Below are 14,206 nucleotides of genomic sequence, written 5' to 3' on the forward strand. Positions count from 1 at the left end.
TCTTTTCTCTATGATAACTATTGCCACCTCATCTTCAAGTTTCTTAGCATAAACTGCTGGACTACAGTAGACCTACCAAAATGCTGACATTAAACTATTGGTACTTCCATTTTTGTTTAGGAAAGCCTAGAACACTGTAGCAGGCCTCTCCACAGTGTTGTAATAGTACAGGTCTCTTCTCATGCATGTTAGCATATACTTGTGAGCAAGTCACCACATGATTATCAGACTCCTGGAGCTGCTTCCTAAAATGATTTATTTATTTACCTCCAGTTTCCAAAATCTTGCATGGCTTTAATATAATGTGGGTTTTATCTTTTTTGTTTAACTATAGTACATTATGTACTTTTAAAGAAATTTAAATTATATATCTAAACCACAAAACTTTATTAACGGCCATATGTTTCTGAGAACTGAAAGGGAAAAATACATATAAATCACATTGTCTCACATTTTGCAGAACAGTATAATTTCAGTTATTTAGGCAATTTTCCTATCTATTTTTAGGAGACCTACCAAGAAAACATTTAATTAAATTTGACACTGTACAGTTTGCCTAACAAATATCACTTCAGTTAGACTATTGCAATGACAAAGCATTTACATTCCAAAGAAAAATTTCTAAATGGTGTATTATTCCCTTTTAGAAGTAAATAATGTATTATCATGTTGTGAAGTATAACAAGTTAAGTTATATCAATTTTTAAATAAATGTAAATAAAATCCTTTAGAATAAACTTTTGTGAAATGTGCACCTGCAATTTCTTGAACTTTTCTATTAACACAATTAATCTGGAAAATAAGGTAAGGTACATGCTAATTCTTCTCATATTTTATGTTGTTTTCCATTGCTTTGCATATCCTTTGTATGTGTGGGATATACTTTTTGATGTTCGGATCATTTTTATGGGGCAGAGTTCATATATTTTTGCTCTATTATTTAATGCATATCAGCTTATCCTTGGATTTATTTATACTGAATGCAGTTTTTTTGCTACACTTAACATTTAGGTTAAGGTCCTTCAAAGCTCTGAATATGTATTTAACTATAAGTATGTGAGTCATTCCAGTGAACTTAATGGAACATCTGAAGTTTGAAGTTAGGAGCATGATAAAATATTTTGCTGGATCAGTTTTCATGAATCAAGCAAAGTAAGGCAATACCCTGCATGTCTAAAAATTACTATAAAATAATGAAGGTGAATCTGAATATTCCACAGTGCTTCACTTTGGCTTAATTTAGTTGAGTAGCACCACTTTTGAGAAGGTACATTAATCAATATTTCCCTTTTCAGACCTGTGCGTGACTTCTATGCACCACTGTCTGTCTGCATTATAGCCATTTTTACTTCTGATTTGAATTATATCAGCATCTACTATGCTGGAAGTGTTCTGTGCAAATCCTAAAAAGCCCTGCTAACTCTATATGAACATACTCATATTGTGTCTGAGGATAAGTGCCATCAATCAGCACAGCGAATTGGTGGCATTGGGCTGTTTCACATTACATACAGCTTTAGAAACTATATTTGAAGCCTTGAAACACAGATAAAAGCTTTACCCTGCACATAAGGGGCAAAAGCAGCTTGATTCCACTGTGCATCTGATGGTCTTGTCCTAAAATTGTCTTCCCAAATACACTGGATGATGTGAATGCACATCATCAGGCAACACGCACCCCTTAACTCCACATGCTAGGCTAAAGAAAGTCAATTTGAATTCTCAAAAGGTGAAGATAGTGCAGATGGCCATTGTATATTGCCAGTTGTTCTACAACACTGGGGTCTTGGAGAGGGGTTTGAAAAACAAGCAAGAAATTGGTTTGTAAATTGTAAAAAGCTACTGAGCTGTATGGCTGCCCTATTTATTGTCATGGGACACAGAAGAGCTCAGACAAATGGAGAATGGAGCTTTCTTCACACCTGCAATAATCAGTAATCACAGTATGGTGGAAGGGAGAAAAGGAAGTAAATAACTGGTTTCACAGTCTTGCTCCCATGAAAATGTCATCTCTGTAAAATACAATTTTGTACAGGAAGATCTGGCTATCAACTGTGGAAGAATTGACTACTCTATCTGTCAGCTGTACTCTGGGGAGAATTAATTTTCTGAAACATTTTTAGTTGTGTGTTTTCAATCATGGTGATTTCTCTGCTCATGCCTTCTCTTTTTCTGCCCATTAGTCTTATAACTCCTTAGGATTCTTTCTGTAAGAGTCTGTAGTAAATACTAGTATCATGAAAGTTCTCCAGGTTAATGGCCTTACTTTCTCAAGTTTAATAAAGTAACATATGGAAGTAATGCTTAATTTTGTTAATCATACTTCAAAATCTTATCATAATTCCAAACAAAATTATCCTAATCACCATCTGAAGAAAACACCTTCGATATCTCCCTGTTGTTTTCCTGTTAGCATTCCTATTGCACTTCTGTGGACTCTGGAGAAAACCCATCCAATGTCCAAATCTAGGTCAGACCAATCTCTGGCAGTGGTAGCAGGGGATGTTATTTAGGGACAGTATGGGAGTCTGGTGAATTTACATAGCCTCTTCCCCACAGACTCCCGTATTATCTACAGTTGTATTCCCTGTGCAGTACCTGTGGTATCGGTTTGTGGATCTGCTGTGCATTAATTTCTGTAATCCTTTTTCAAAGCTGCTGACGCAGCTGCTTTCAGTGGCAGCAGGTTCCAAATGTTCATCAACTGCTACTCAAATAGGAGCTTGCTTTGATCTGTTTTAAGCTGATCTTCAAATCACCACTGAGTGTCCCCTAGTTGTGATACTCTGGGATTTAGAACTGAACAGACTATTACAGTTGGAAGGGACCTACAATAATCATCTGCCTGACCAAAAGTCAAAGCATGTTAAGGGCATTGTCCAAATGCCTCTTAAACACTGACAGGCATAGGGCATTGACCACCTCTCTAGGAAGTCTCTTCCAGTTTTTGACCTCAGCAAAAAATTGTTTTCTTATGTCAGGTCTGACCCTCCCCTGATGCAGCTATTTTATGAATAATAGCTCTGTAACCACCTTACCCACCACCATAAATGTTAAACATACCCTCTTCAGCTTTATCCAATGGCTCTTCAAACTGAAGAGTCCCAGTCTTCAGCTTCTTCTTATAATGCTCCAGAGCTCTCAGAGAAATCCCTTACAGTTCTGGTTTATCTAATTTATTTGGTCTAGTACTTCTACAGGTATTCTTCAGCGATCTAGCCATATCTGCTACAGAGCATGCAGTGTGTAGGAATATACCCAATACCACCAGCATCCTCTGCATTAGGCTTGTAGTCCTGGCACAGAAGCACTTGTAAATTTTGCCCTTGCTTGACTTTGCACATGCCAGTCAGCTGGCCTGGCTAACAGTCTTGTTTGTGTACTCTGTTTCTTATGATTGTGATGTTTATTCCCTCCTGGCCTTTCAGAGACACACTGAAAATTTACCATATCCTCTCAGGGGTCACATCAGTCTGAACCAGGTGCTCTTATGTGCCTGTTGGCTTTCACCTAGCTCCTAGCATAAATACTCCTCTACAACCTTTTTAATTTTCAGTACAAGCAGACTGAAAACCGTTTTGGTTAAAGTGCAGTTTTAATAGGACCACTGAGGGTTTTTTAAATCTATTACTCTCAAAGTGTTGCTGGAAAGGGTACACATGTTCCCCTGGAATTATTCATCTCTCCTGCCAACAAGGATCATGTGCACTCCAAGGTCCCAGAGGTTCTAAAGACACATGTAACCAGCTTTCCCAAAGCACACGAATCAAGTTTTGCTAGAAAGCAAGAAAAGCACAGTCTTAGACCATTGTTTGGACCTTTTGCTCTCTTTTTCCAAACCTGTATTAAAAGCACATCACTGAAGCAGCATTTTTAGTTTTATTTGACCATTTTATAGTTCAGCAAAATCTGTCTTTAAATAGCTTCTAGTCATAGTTCCTCCTTTTCTAGTAATTATTTTTCTAATTTCAGTTTGTTTATCCTCATATTCCTAAAATGCTTATTGCAATAAATGTTGTCACACATAGTCAGATGGCATATAAATTATGTTGTGCTTTGAACATACAGCAAGTTAAGGTACAAAGGATTTTTTTGCTGTAGGGGAAAAGGGAGTTTTATAAAAAACATTACTTTTGGAGAATATTGAGAGACACATAGAAGAAAATTTGTGTTTAGGGTAAATTGCTGAATTTTTCACTTTCCAAGTGCCTGACTAAACACTCATATTCTGGTTAATCCAGTAAGGTTTACAGCCCCATCAGTCCCAGAGAAGGTTTCTCTCCCTGACTAACCCAGTGTCTCTCCAGCAAAGCTTTCCAACTCTCATCTGCCTAGCCTATCTCCTTGTCTAAAAAATCCTATTAAGATCAAAAGGTGCTTAAAGGGCTATATAGGACGCTGGGAGGTGCTGCTAGGTGTTTGGTAATCAGTGTTTAGAGTTGTTACAGCTGATGTCTTCTTCCTTGTATTAGGCTTCTGCCTTCCTCACTAGATTCAGCCTTAGTGCATGATCAAATCACTGGTCCTAGCTCTTGTGCCGGGTTTTGCTGCTAACTTCTGAAGCAGATGTTATGCTCTGCACCATGGCTTGCTTCATGCCATCAGTGTTATGTGTGGAGCAGTGTGGTAAAGTACCGTTGGAGGGAATTGTCTACCAGCAGGTGCACTGTGGTTGGCACCTTTTCAAGATGAGAGCTCTCCAGAGAGCTGAATAAAATCTGTGTGCAGCAGTCTAGAGTATTAGGCATTCTAGCTGAGGGGAAAAAAAAGAAAAAGAAAAAAAACCAAACCAACCCAAAACTTCTATTTTTCATCAAAAAATATTTGGGGTTTTTTTGAAGTTGAATTTCTGTTGAAAGTCTAGTCATCATAAATCATTGCAATATACCATTTAGTGTTTTCTGCATGGAAAAAAATGAGCCATTTTCAAGTGTTTGTTTTTCCATTATTAGGGACCATCATAAATACTTTGCCCTCTCTTAGGATTTCACTAATGTTCCAGTCTCTAGTAGGCAATAATCTTCAGTAAGTTTTATGAGACTATTCACAGGGTTAACAGCTAAGTGACCACTATAAACATCACTAAATGTTCTGCCTACACTATGAGCTTTATCCAAATTCAGAGAACTAAAGTAACTTTCAGTGGTTAAGATTATCTTTTTTTTTTTTTTTTTTTTTTTATAATTCCTTAGACCTACTTTTAAGATCTATTCTGAATTATCTTTTCAAAAACTCAAGAAAACTAGATAAAACAAAAAAATATCTTTGGAAACATCACAAGCTTTATAGGAAAGAACATTGTTTTTCTAGTGATGTCAACCTAATGCCTTCCATTATGCTTTAAAATAGAAAAACAAGTTATATTGAATTTTCATTAGCAAATTAACAGCTCTTAAGTTATTAAATTAAGGCAGGCATTAGATGTTTATAGTACCCTGGGAGCCATGTCTTTAATGTCCTATGTGACTAGATTCTGTACAAAAGCTCTTCTTTCTTTTTCATGTTTGGCAAGAACAGTTATCAGAAAGAAGGGGAAAAAATGATCAGAAACTTTAGTCATGTTTTTTAGGAGTATTTAAATGTATGTACTTTGTCCATGTCTGCCTTATCACTTGATGTGAGAATCATTGTATTGTTTGTTTTCAATCAATGATGAACAAATATCAAGAATTTAAGAATTTAGTATGATATGCAAGAACTTATCATTCAGATATGCTTTTGTAATTTATCCTGACTTGTTTGAGCATGTTATTTTTATAGACTGAGGAAAGCTTACTTCATTAGGGAAGACTTTACAATAACCTTTGTAATTGATGTTTGCAGTACTAGATCTGTAGTAGTCCATTTATATATATGAATATATACATCTGTATAAAACAATTTTATAAACCCCTGGAATATGTCCTTACTGCAAGTAAAAATTATTCCTCAGAGAAAATTGGGGGGCTGATAATCCAATCAAAATTATCACCAGATCTAGTGATATGAAGCAAAATCCAGAGCTAGTCAAATAAAACAGAATCCAATAAACTCACTACATGCATAAATATTTATGCCAAAAGCAAAGATTTATACTCAATTTCTTTTTAATCTTACATACAGGGTTTTTTCTATGCTTTTTCTATTCACATAGTTGATAATTTGTCCACAAAATATGTGTCCTTCCTTATTTGCAATATTACTGATTCCTGCTTCAGTAATTAGATAGTACATTACATGTAAATACATTTGGTACTTGGCATTTAGGACTTTGGTAAGAGGCTTATAATTTTATTCAGTCTGACTGCCTGGGAACTATTTAAAGAGCTTCTCCTAAAGCAAAGTTCAGAAATAGATGAGGTATTGGTGTTACGTTCGCTGTTATGTATGAAATGTCATGTCTTTAGATATCTTAAATTATATTTTCAATAATTATGGTGGGTAGGTAGCAAAAATATAGGGATTACAGTTTAACAGGTGTCAGCTAATATCATGCTTGAGTGCTACAAATAGCCCAAGGAGTATATTTGTGTCTAATTTTCTACACTCCAGAGCACAACAGCTGCCACTTGTAGCAGATGCATCATCTGACTGACGATGTTCTCCAATGTGTCGACAGGCTTTTCTGGTGCAGCTGATTATATATGATTGTATTTGGCATAGCTGCATACCCTTAATAAACAGTTTTATCATTGTTCTCTGAACACTGGAATACTTTAGTCAGCTGTTTATTATGCCAGCTATAGTGGACCATCAGCCAAAATTTTTCATTAAGATTGCTGTTTACTGGACTATGTAAAATGAAATGTTGACCTTAATGAACTAGTGTCCACACGTCAAAAATACACTACAGGGGCTGGGAACAGCAGCCTTGGCAGGAAGTCTTTACACAGAGAATGGAGTGTCTTCTAATCTTTATGGGTAGTTCTACTGGTATTGGGCTAGCACATCATTAAGTGATCGTTCTATGAAATAGTGCTGCTGCTACCTGTGCAGGTTTATATATAAAGGTCTCATTCCTACAAAGTTCTTTACAGCATGACTCTGTTTGACAGGCACTCCCTGCCCAGGTCTTTTTTAATGACATTATTCAGAGAGAGGGATGGAAGGGGGGAAGATGAAAAAAAAAAAGAAAAAGAAAGAAAAAATACATTTTTAGTATCAAGTCTAACTTTGTTATTTCTTTACTTGTGTATATTGTGCCCAAGGAAACAAAGACCCCATGAAGGCATATGATGCATTGACTGATTTAATGAATAAAGAGCCCTAGGATCCAAAGTTTTCCAGAGGATGAGTCTGAAAGACTTGGAACGAATATTCCTGTGAAGTTCATATTTTTTTCTTATATGGCTTGGTCCATATTCTTGATTTTCCTGAAAATTAATCAGTCATAGCTTCCTAGAGGAATGATCAGAAAACAAATAATGACTTGCCTAACATCAGTCTGACCTTTTTTTCCCTCCTCCTCATTCCTTCTTCTTTGTTCTATTTTTCTTTCAAAGCAGAGGTTTCACTTTTATTAACTACTGTAAATGGTTCATATATTAATTTAATTTTTCTTGATTTCTTCTTGTTTTCATGCCAGAACTCCATCTTTAAAAGCGTTGTGAAAGAGAGGGTCTGTAATATTAACCTGTAGCAACCTAATAAGGAAGGAGTTCCATTCATGGAAGCTGCTACAAAAAAAAATCCCAGTACTGGACTGGGAAGTTAGATGAACCAGTCTCACATTATGCAATGCCTCTCAGTTTTCAGCATCCAGGAAGAATCTGTCAGTGATTATTCTTCTTCACCAGGAGTAAACTGCCTGGGTTTATTTAGTTCTACTGACTTAATGAGTGGAAGAAAAACAATTTATTTATTTTTTTCTCTAAAATACTGCAGTAAAAGTTTTGGAAGGAGAAAGATGAAATGAGTTTGAGTTGGCAAGGTCAAAACAGTTCTGAATTAAGAAATAATTGAATGGTTGTATTTGATACCAGAGTAATTTGGGGAAAATTGATTTTGGAGCCCATGGTAGGTAAGAGTAAGGTAATTGTTTGCAGCTGCTTCTGATAGGTGTCCAGGATAGATCTCATACCATGCAGTTTGGTTTCATGATTCCCAGAGACAGATTAAGGCATTCCCCTAAAATAAATAAAAAATATGAGACAGAGATGGGACTTTTAATGTTGACTACTAGAGGTAACAAAGCAGTGGGTTTTTGGAAATAAGCCACTGAAGACTGATAAAGGTCTTCCATATGGAGAGAGTGATTACTTATAGGATCATGGCCTGCACTGTGTGAATTCTCAGATGATTTAGTTAATAAAGTTGAAGTCTTAATAAGTTATAGGCTTTTACATCTTGTTCATCATAAAGGGCAGGGAGTCCTCTAATAGTAAGGCATCAAACTTATGTGGGCATCTGGAGCATGCAATAATATGTTAGATCATGGTGATTTATTAGAATTAGTTAGCAAAAGCTACTTTCTACACAAATGAGTTTGATTAGTCAAAGCAAGATCTCATAAAAAGGACAGCTTTTGTTCTTGTGGAGGTTAGTGGTGTAATCTGAGTATGTGGAGTACTTCGTCTTTCAGTAGTCCAGTCTTGTGGAGGTATGAAAAACTGAAAATGCTGCAAAATGCATTTATTTTTTTTTTACAAGGAATGTCAATTTTTAACAAGACTAGGAGAAAGGCCTTGGAGCTGTCATTGAGAAAGCCCATATTCTGTTTGTAAACACAAGTTTAGGTGTAGAAGATGGATTTGTCATCCTGGAATGACTCTAGCTGGTAATTTAAGGGGAATTCCACATTTTAGGTGGAAGAAAACAAACCAGAATTTTCTCTATTAGGATGAGTTACATTTTGTTGACTTTTTCAAATTTTCCCATATTATAATCATGGAATCATAGAATGTTTTTTGCTGGAAGGGACCTTAAAGACCATCTTGTTCCAACACCCCTACCATGGGCAGGGACATCTTCCACTAGACCAGGCTGCTCAAAGCCCCATCCAACCTGGCCTTGAACACTTCCAGGGATAGGGCATCGTAATAATGATGCATTGTAACCATCAAAATAGTGATTAATAAATAATGGGGAAAAGGAATGCTAAACATACTTACATTACAAAGCATAGATAATGCACCAACACATAAGATACATATGTGTGTGCATATATATGTGTGTTTCTGTGTGTGTGCATATATATATATATATATAATGCAAAGAATCTGTCAGTGGGATATCAGATTCCAAGTAGTCAAAATGGTGAATGGTCAGTTCCTTGTCTGAAACCAGTTCTTACCATTGTTTCTAACTTGGGTGAAATTTTGCAGAATGTTCTTTATGCTTAATACAAGCTTCCTAAGCACACAGAACATCTTCATTTGGGTCTGCATTGTTCTCAGTCACTTCAGTTTGCTTTGCCCTCATTGTGTTTTATCTTAACAATGACAAGCATGTGAAATACTCAGATTCAACATACTAATTATTGCGTGGTAGAAAATCTCAAAGCTTCAGTTTTATCCTAACAGAACTGAATAGAATTATCAGCTGCCTACAAAGTTGGTTGCCACTTGGCATTCTTAGCTGTAATAGGAATTCAAGCCATATCAATTAAATCAAGCTGTCACTCAGAGTGTTAGGCAAAAGAGTGTCTGATACCTGACATGACTGGGTATGTTCAATTCCCATGTCTAGCATCCATATACTCATAAAACTCTATTACCTTGTAATAGCCTTAATGTCCTGTTGTGGCATAAATGTGGTAGGAATTCTACCGTAACTAAACTTTTAATATTATGGAGAGATTCAAATAATGCTCATTTCCGTGTTCAGTTCCATGTCTCTCTAAAAATGCTTGCCCTTCACTTCTGACATGGCTTGCGTGTGGGTCTGAACTGAAAACTCTGAACAGAATCATTTGTTTACTAGAACAGTTGTTTGTTAATGTCAGACTCAACTCCTGTCAAAATATGCTAGATACAATTGCCAGTCATGGTCAAAGTTTGTCTGCCTTCTACAACGTCATTTGCACTGGCAGGAAGGCATCACAGTGGTGTATCTAAACCTGTAGAGGCACCCAGTGGACAGTACAGAGTCTGAGCAGTATTTGATCTTGCCTGTTAAGACTATGTATTTGATTTTCCTCCACAATCAATACCATGTAAATATTCTGTGCAAATAAGAATTAGGTCTGCATCCAAATGTGTTGGTTTTAAGCTCTGCATCAATATGAGTATTTTGATGATATAAATCTATCATGGGCATTGCTTGATGATGAGTAGCACTGAAACTCTGTATTACTTTTTTTTCATAGCCAGTGTTTTTTCCCTACTGTTTACATTACCTTCTGTAAAAGCTTTGATTATAACCTCTGTGCTACTGAATCCTCAAACTCCAGCTTTGCCTCAGGCCTTTCCCTTCTTTATAGAGTTAAAACATTCACCTATCCATTTCTTTGCTAATGTATAGTTGATAACTCAAATGCAGGGAAACAGTAGTTCTTATTGTGAGTGTTCAGCTTAATATTTGTCTTTTCCTGCAGTTATTTAGCATTATCATTCTTCGGCCTAACTGTGAACATGTTCAAGATATACATTATAGAAAAAAAAAAATCTGTCTTATTTTATTCTTCTGCTCTTTATATTTCTGCTAAATCTGTGTCTCGAAAAGAAAAATAATTCTCTCTTACTTTTAACCTTTTAGATAGATTTGAGGAAATATAAATACCATTTTCCTATGATTGTCTTCCTTGAGAACCTTTCTGATTGCTTTATTAACACTACCTAATTTCTCCAAATCCTTTTTAAATCCTTTACCTCTGAAGGTCTTAATCCACTTAATTTCTGGTCTCCCTTTTGCCATTGCTTCCCCTTCCTTCCTGTGCTCTACAAACACTGATTTGGTACTTTTTAGTCACTCTCCACTGATTTATTTTTTTTTCCCCTTCTCTATTGCAATAATTTTGGGGGTTTTTTTTCTCCATTTCAGATCTTATACTGTCCCTGCTATTGTAATATTTGAGCATTTTCAAAGGTGATCATCACAGTCATCAGGGATTCGTAACCAACTTCTGTTGTTACTTTTCCCAAGGAAATTTCAGATGCAATTCTGAAATGCTGTGTAAGGACTGTATGCTGCTTAACTTCATTCTAATTCCTCTTTAGTACTTACTGTTTTTATCATACAAAACTACTTCCCTAAATCTGAAACTAAATTTTTAAGGAAAAAGTTAAAGACATTGATGAGGAGAACATAAATATGTGTATATCTCTTTCTTTTGGCAACTGTTATTCTTCATGCAATGTCCCAGTATTTCAGAGCATTTTGGGAAGTATCAGACTTTTAAATTATCTGATATTTAGTGCCAAATGCTTATTACCAAATGCTATATGGAGATAAAGTGACCTTTAGATTTTCAGTTGACAAAGATAAATATTTGTCACTTACACAGGCAAAAGAAATAGCCATTGCCTACGGAAAGGTGTCAGGCTAGGTTTTGCCCAAGTTGATTCCTGTTCCAGTTAGGCTATATCTTTTTAGGGAAAAAGCCACCCGGACTTAAAATTTCCATTGCCATCACAGTGCCTAGCAAATTTCACCGATGCTTAATGAATATTTCTATTCAATGTACCTTATTTCTTGTCTGAATATTAGTTCCACAAATTTTGTTTAAATATTGACTGCTAGTAAAAAGCATTCTTTTAATGAGTTTTCATTTTTAATACATATGTTGTCACACTGTGGCTGGTCATTGTTACACCTTCACTTTTTGTCCAGACAACCTAAGTTCATTGAGGTTTTTCTATTTTCCCCACCAGTCCTGTATTCATTCTTGTCTTTTTTTCTCTAAAGATTCCTCTGTCATACTGTTAATTTTGGAATCTTGATGTACTCTCTACCAATGGAAAAGGTCATTCAAGATTTCAAGTTTTTACTCCAGATGGATGAGACCTTTCTAGAAGGTCTAAGATGGCTTTAGGTCTGACCTTGGGAGATGTATATGTACCTAGATTCTCTACACAACAGCACATCAGTGGTTTGGCTGTATTTGGCACTTTGATTTTTACAGCTAAGGATATTCACTGTTCAGGATTATAAATCCGAATTTCCATATCCTGTTCAGATTCACTACTCCTTTCCCCCTTTTTGGCTTTAGAGGTGTTACTTCACATTTCATGTATAAAACATATTGTGTTTGCCCGGCCCCATGTTACCAAATGATTCTGATGGCAGTGTAATCGACTCCTGAGGTCTGAGAAGAAGCTTCAGATGGCAGAGCTGTGCCATCATATGTTCAGAGACAAATTTGTTGTTCTACTCTTGGGCATTTCCCCATAAGGGAGAAGTTTAGAAACTCTTGCACGGAATAGGTGTTGAAGACAAATAATTCCACCTCATTCCTTTGTGGGTCTTCTGCTTTTGTACTGCAGATCTCTCTGCTTCATTTAGTTTGCAGTAGAAGGAAAGATTTAAAATTGTATTATGACAAAGAAAAAAATAGTAGTAGCCTATGAAAAAATGTATTGTCTCTCTTACTGCACTTTTTTTGCCGCTCCGCACTCATGCTTGGTTACTCACGCAACTCTCTCTTGAGAAAGGCATCAAAATTCTTTGAAGCCTGTTTTGTAAGGTTGTGATTGTTCTGGTTTCTGGTGTACACTAATTCTGGGCATGTATGATGAAGAGGCTGAGCCATACTTTCCTTGGCTGACGGCTCTGACTTTGTCCTTGAATAGTTCCTATAGTATTGGGTTTTGCATCCTGCCTGTTTCGCAGATATATTAGCTGAGGTATCTCAACGTATTCACACTGTAAACATTCCAAAGTATTTGCCAATAAGCAGTATTCATAAGTCAATTCAGAGTGGCTCAGATCTGTCAAAGTATGAAAGACAGCATGATGTCCTTTTGAGATAACAGGTCAGGCTACAGGCATGCTTGTGAAGAACCATCATTACTAAGTGACTTTTTAGTCTTAGTCCATTTCTTATGCTAGCCTCCAGTCTTCATACCCAGCCTGCATACTTGGATTACTATATTTATAAAAATGAATGTCCAATTTGAATGTATGCTTTCAAAGACAAGAGATTATCTTTTAATTTATGTTTAAAGCCTCATGCTTGCCTCTAATATTGTATAAATGATAAAGGAGTGTAAGACTTACCTGAGATTATTAGTTCACAGGGTAATATTTTCCTCTTTGTTTGAGCTATGCCAAGCTGTAAGGGCAAATATAGGTGAAATTAAAGGCTTTTCTATGGCAGCAGGCAAATTTTATTTAATGGAAGGTTTTAAGCTAAGCTGCCAATCCCCTTTAACGTGGAGGGGGAAACCACCAAAATGGCTCTTGAAAATTATCAGGAGAATTCACTGAGGCATTCAAAAGGTCCATTTTCAGTGAATTGGGACACTCAGAAGGAAATAATCAGTCTCTACTACCCCATGTTTGCTTTTCACAGCACAGTGACAATGAAAGAGATAGAACCCTGGTGGACAGAACAATTGATAGAACGGCTTGTTAAGTAACAGCAAAGGTGGAAAAATTCTGACTCTAGCAACCTTTGTGAAGAATGCATATGCTGAATAAACTTTTGAACAAAACCAAAATAAATGAGTGTTCAGAAAAGAAATTTTTACAAGGACACATTGATTGACAGCCTGTTTATCCTGGAGAAGGGAAGTCTGAGAGGGGATCTTACCAATATCTAGAAATGTCTTAAGGGCAAGTGTCAGGAGGATGGGGCCAGGCTCTTTTCAGTAGCGCCTGGCAACAGGACAAGGGGCAGCGGGCACAAACTGCAAAACAGGAAGCTCCATCTGAATATGGGGAAGAACTTCTTTACCTTGATGGTGACAGAGCACTGGCACAGGCTGCCCAGAGAGGGTGTGGAGTCTCCTGCTCTGGAGGCATTCAAAACCCACCTGGACATGATTCTGTGCAACCTGCTGTAGGTGAATCTGCTTTAGCAAGGGGTTGGGCTAGATGATCTCCAGAGGCCACTTCCAACCCTGACCATTCTGTGAGCCTGTGAAATATGAAGAGAGCTGCATACAGCTTTTCTGGGAATGCTGAAGTCAGAGAGCTACAGCATGCACTGACTGAATGTGCCAAGTAGGTCATTTAAATAGTCCGGACATTTTTTTAAGGGAATGCACAGTAATGTAATACAACTTGGGCATCTGATGCAGGCATTTCTAGATGGCAGTCTTTGAGATTCTCAGCATTCTACACACAA

The sequence above is a fragment of the Falco biarmicus genome, chromosome 1, assembly GCF_023638135.1.
Source record: "Falco biarmicus isolate bFalBia1 chromosome 1, bFalBia1.pri, whole genome shotgun sequence".
NCBI classification, from domain to species: domain Eukaryota; kingdom Metazoa; phylum Chordata; class Aves; order Falconiformes; family Falconidae; genus Falco; species Falco biarmicus.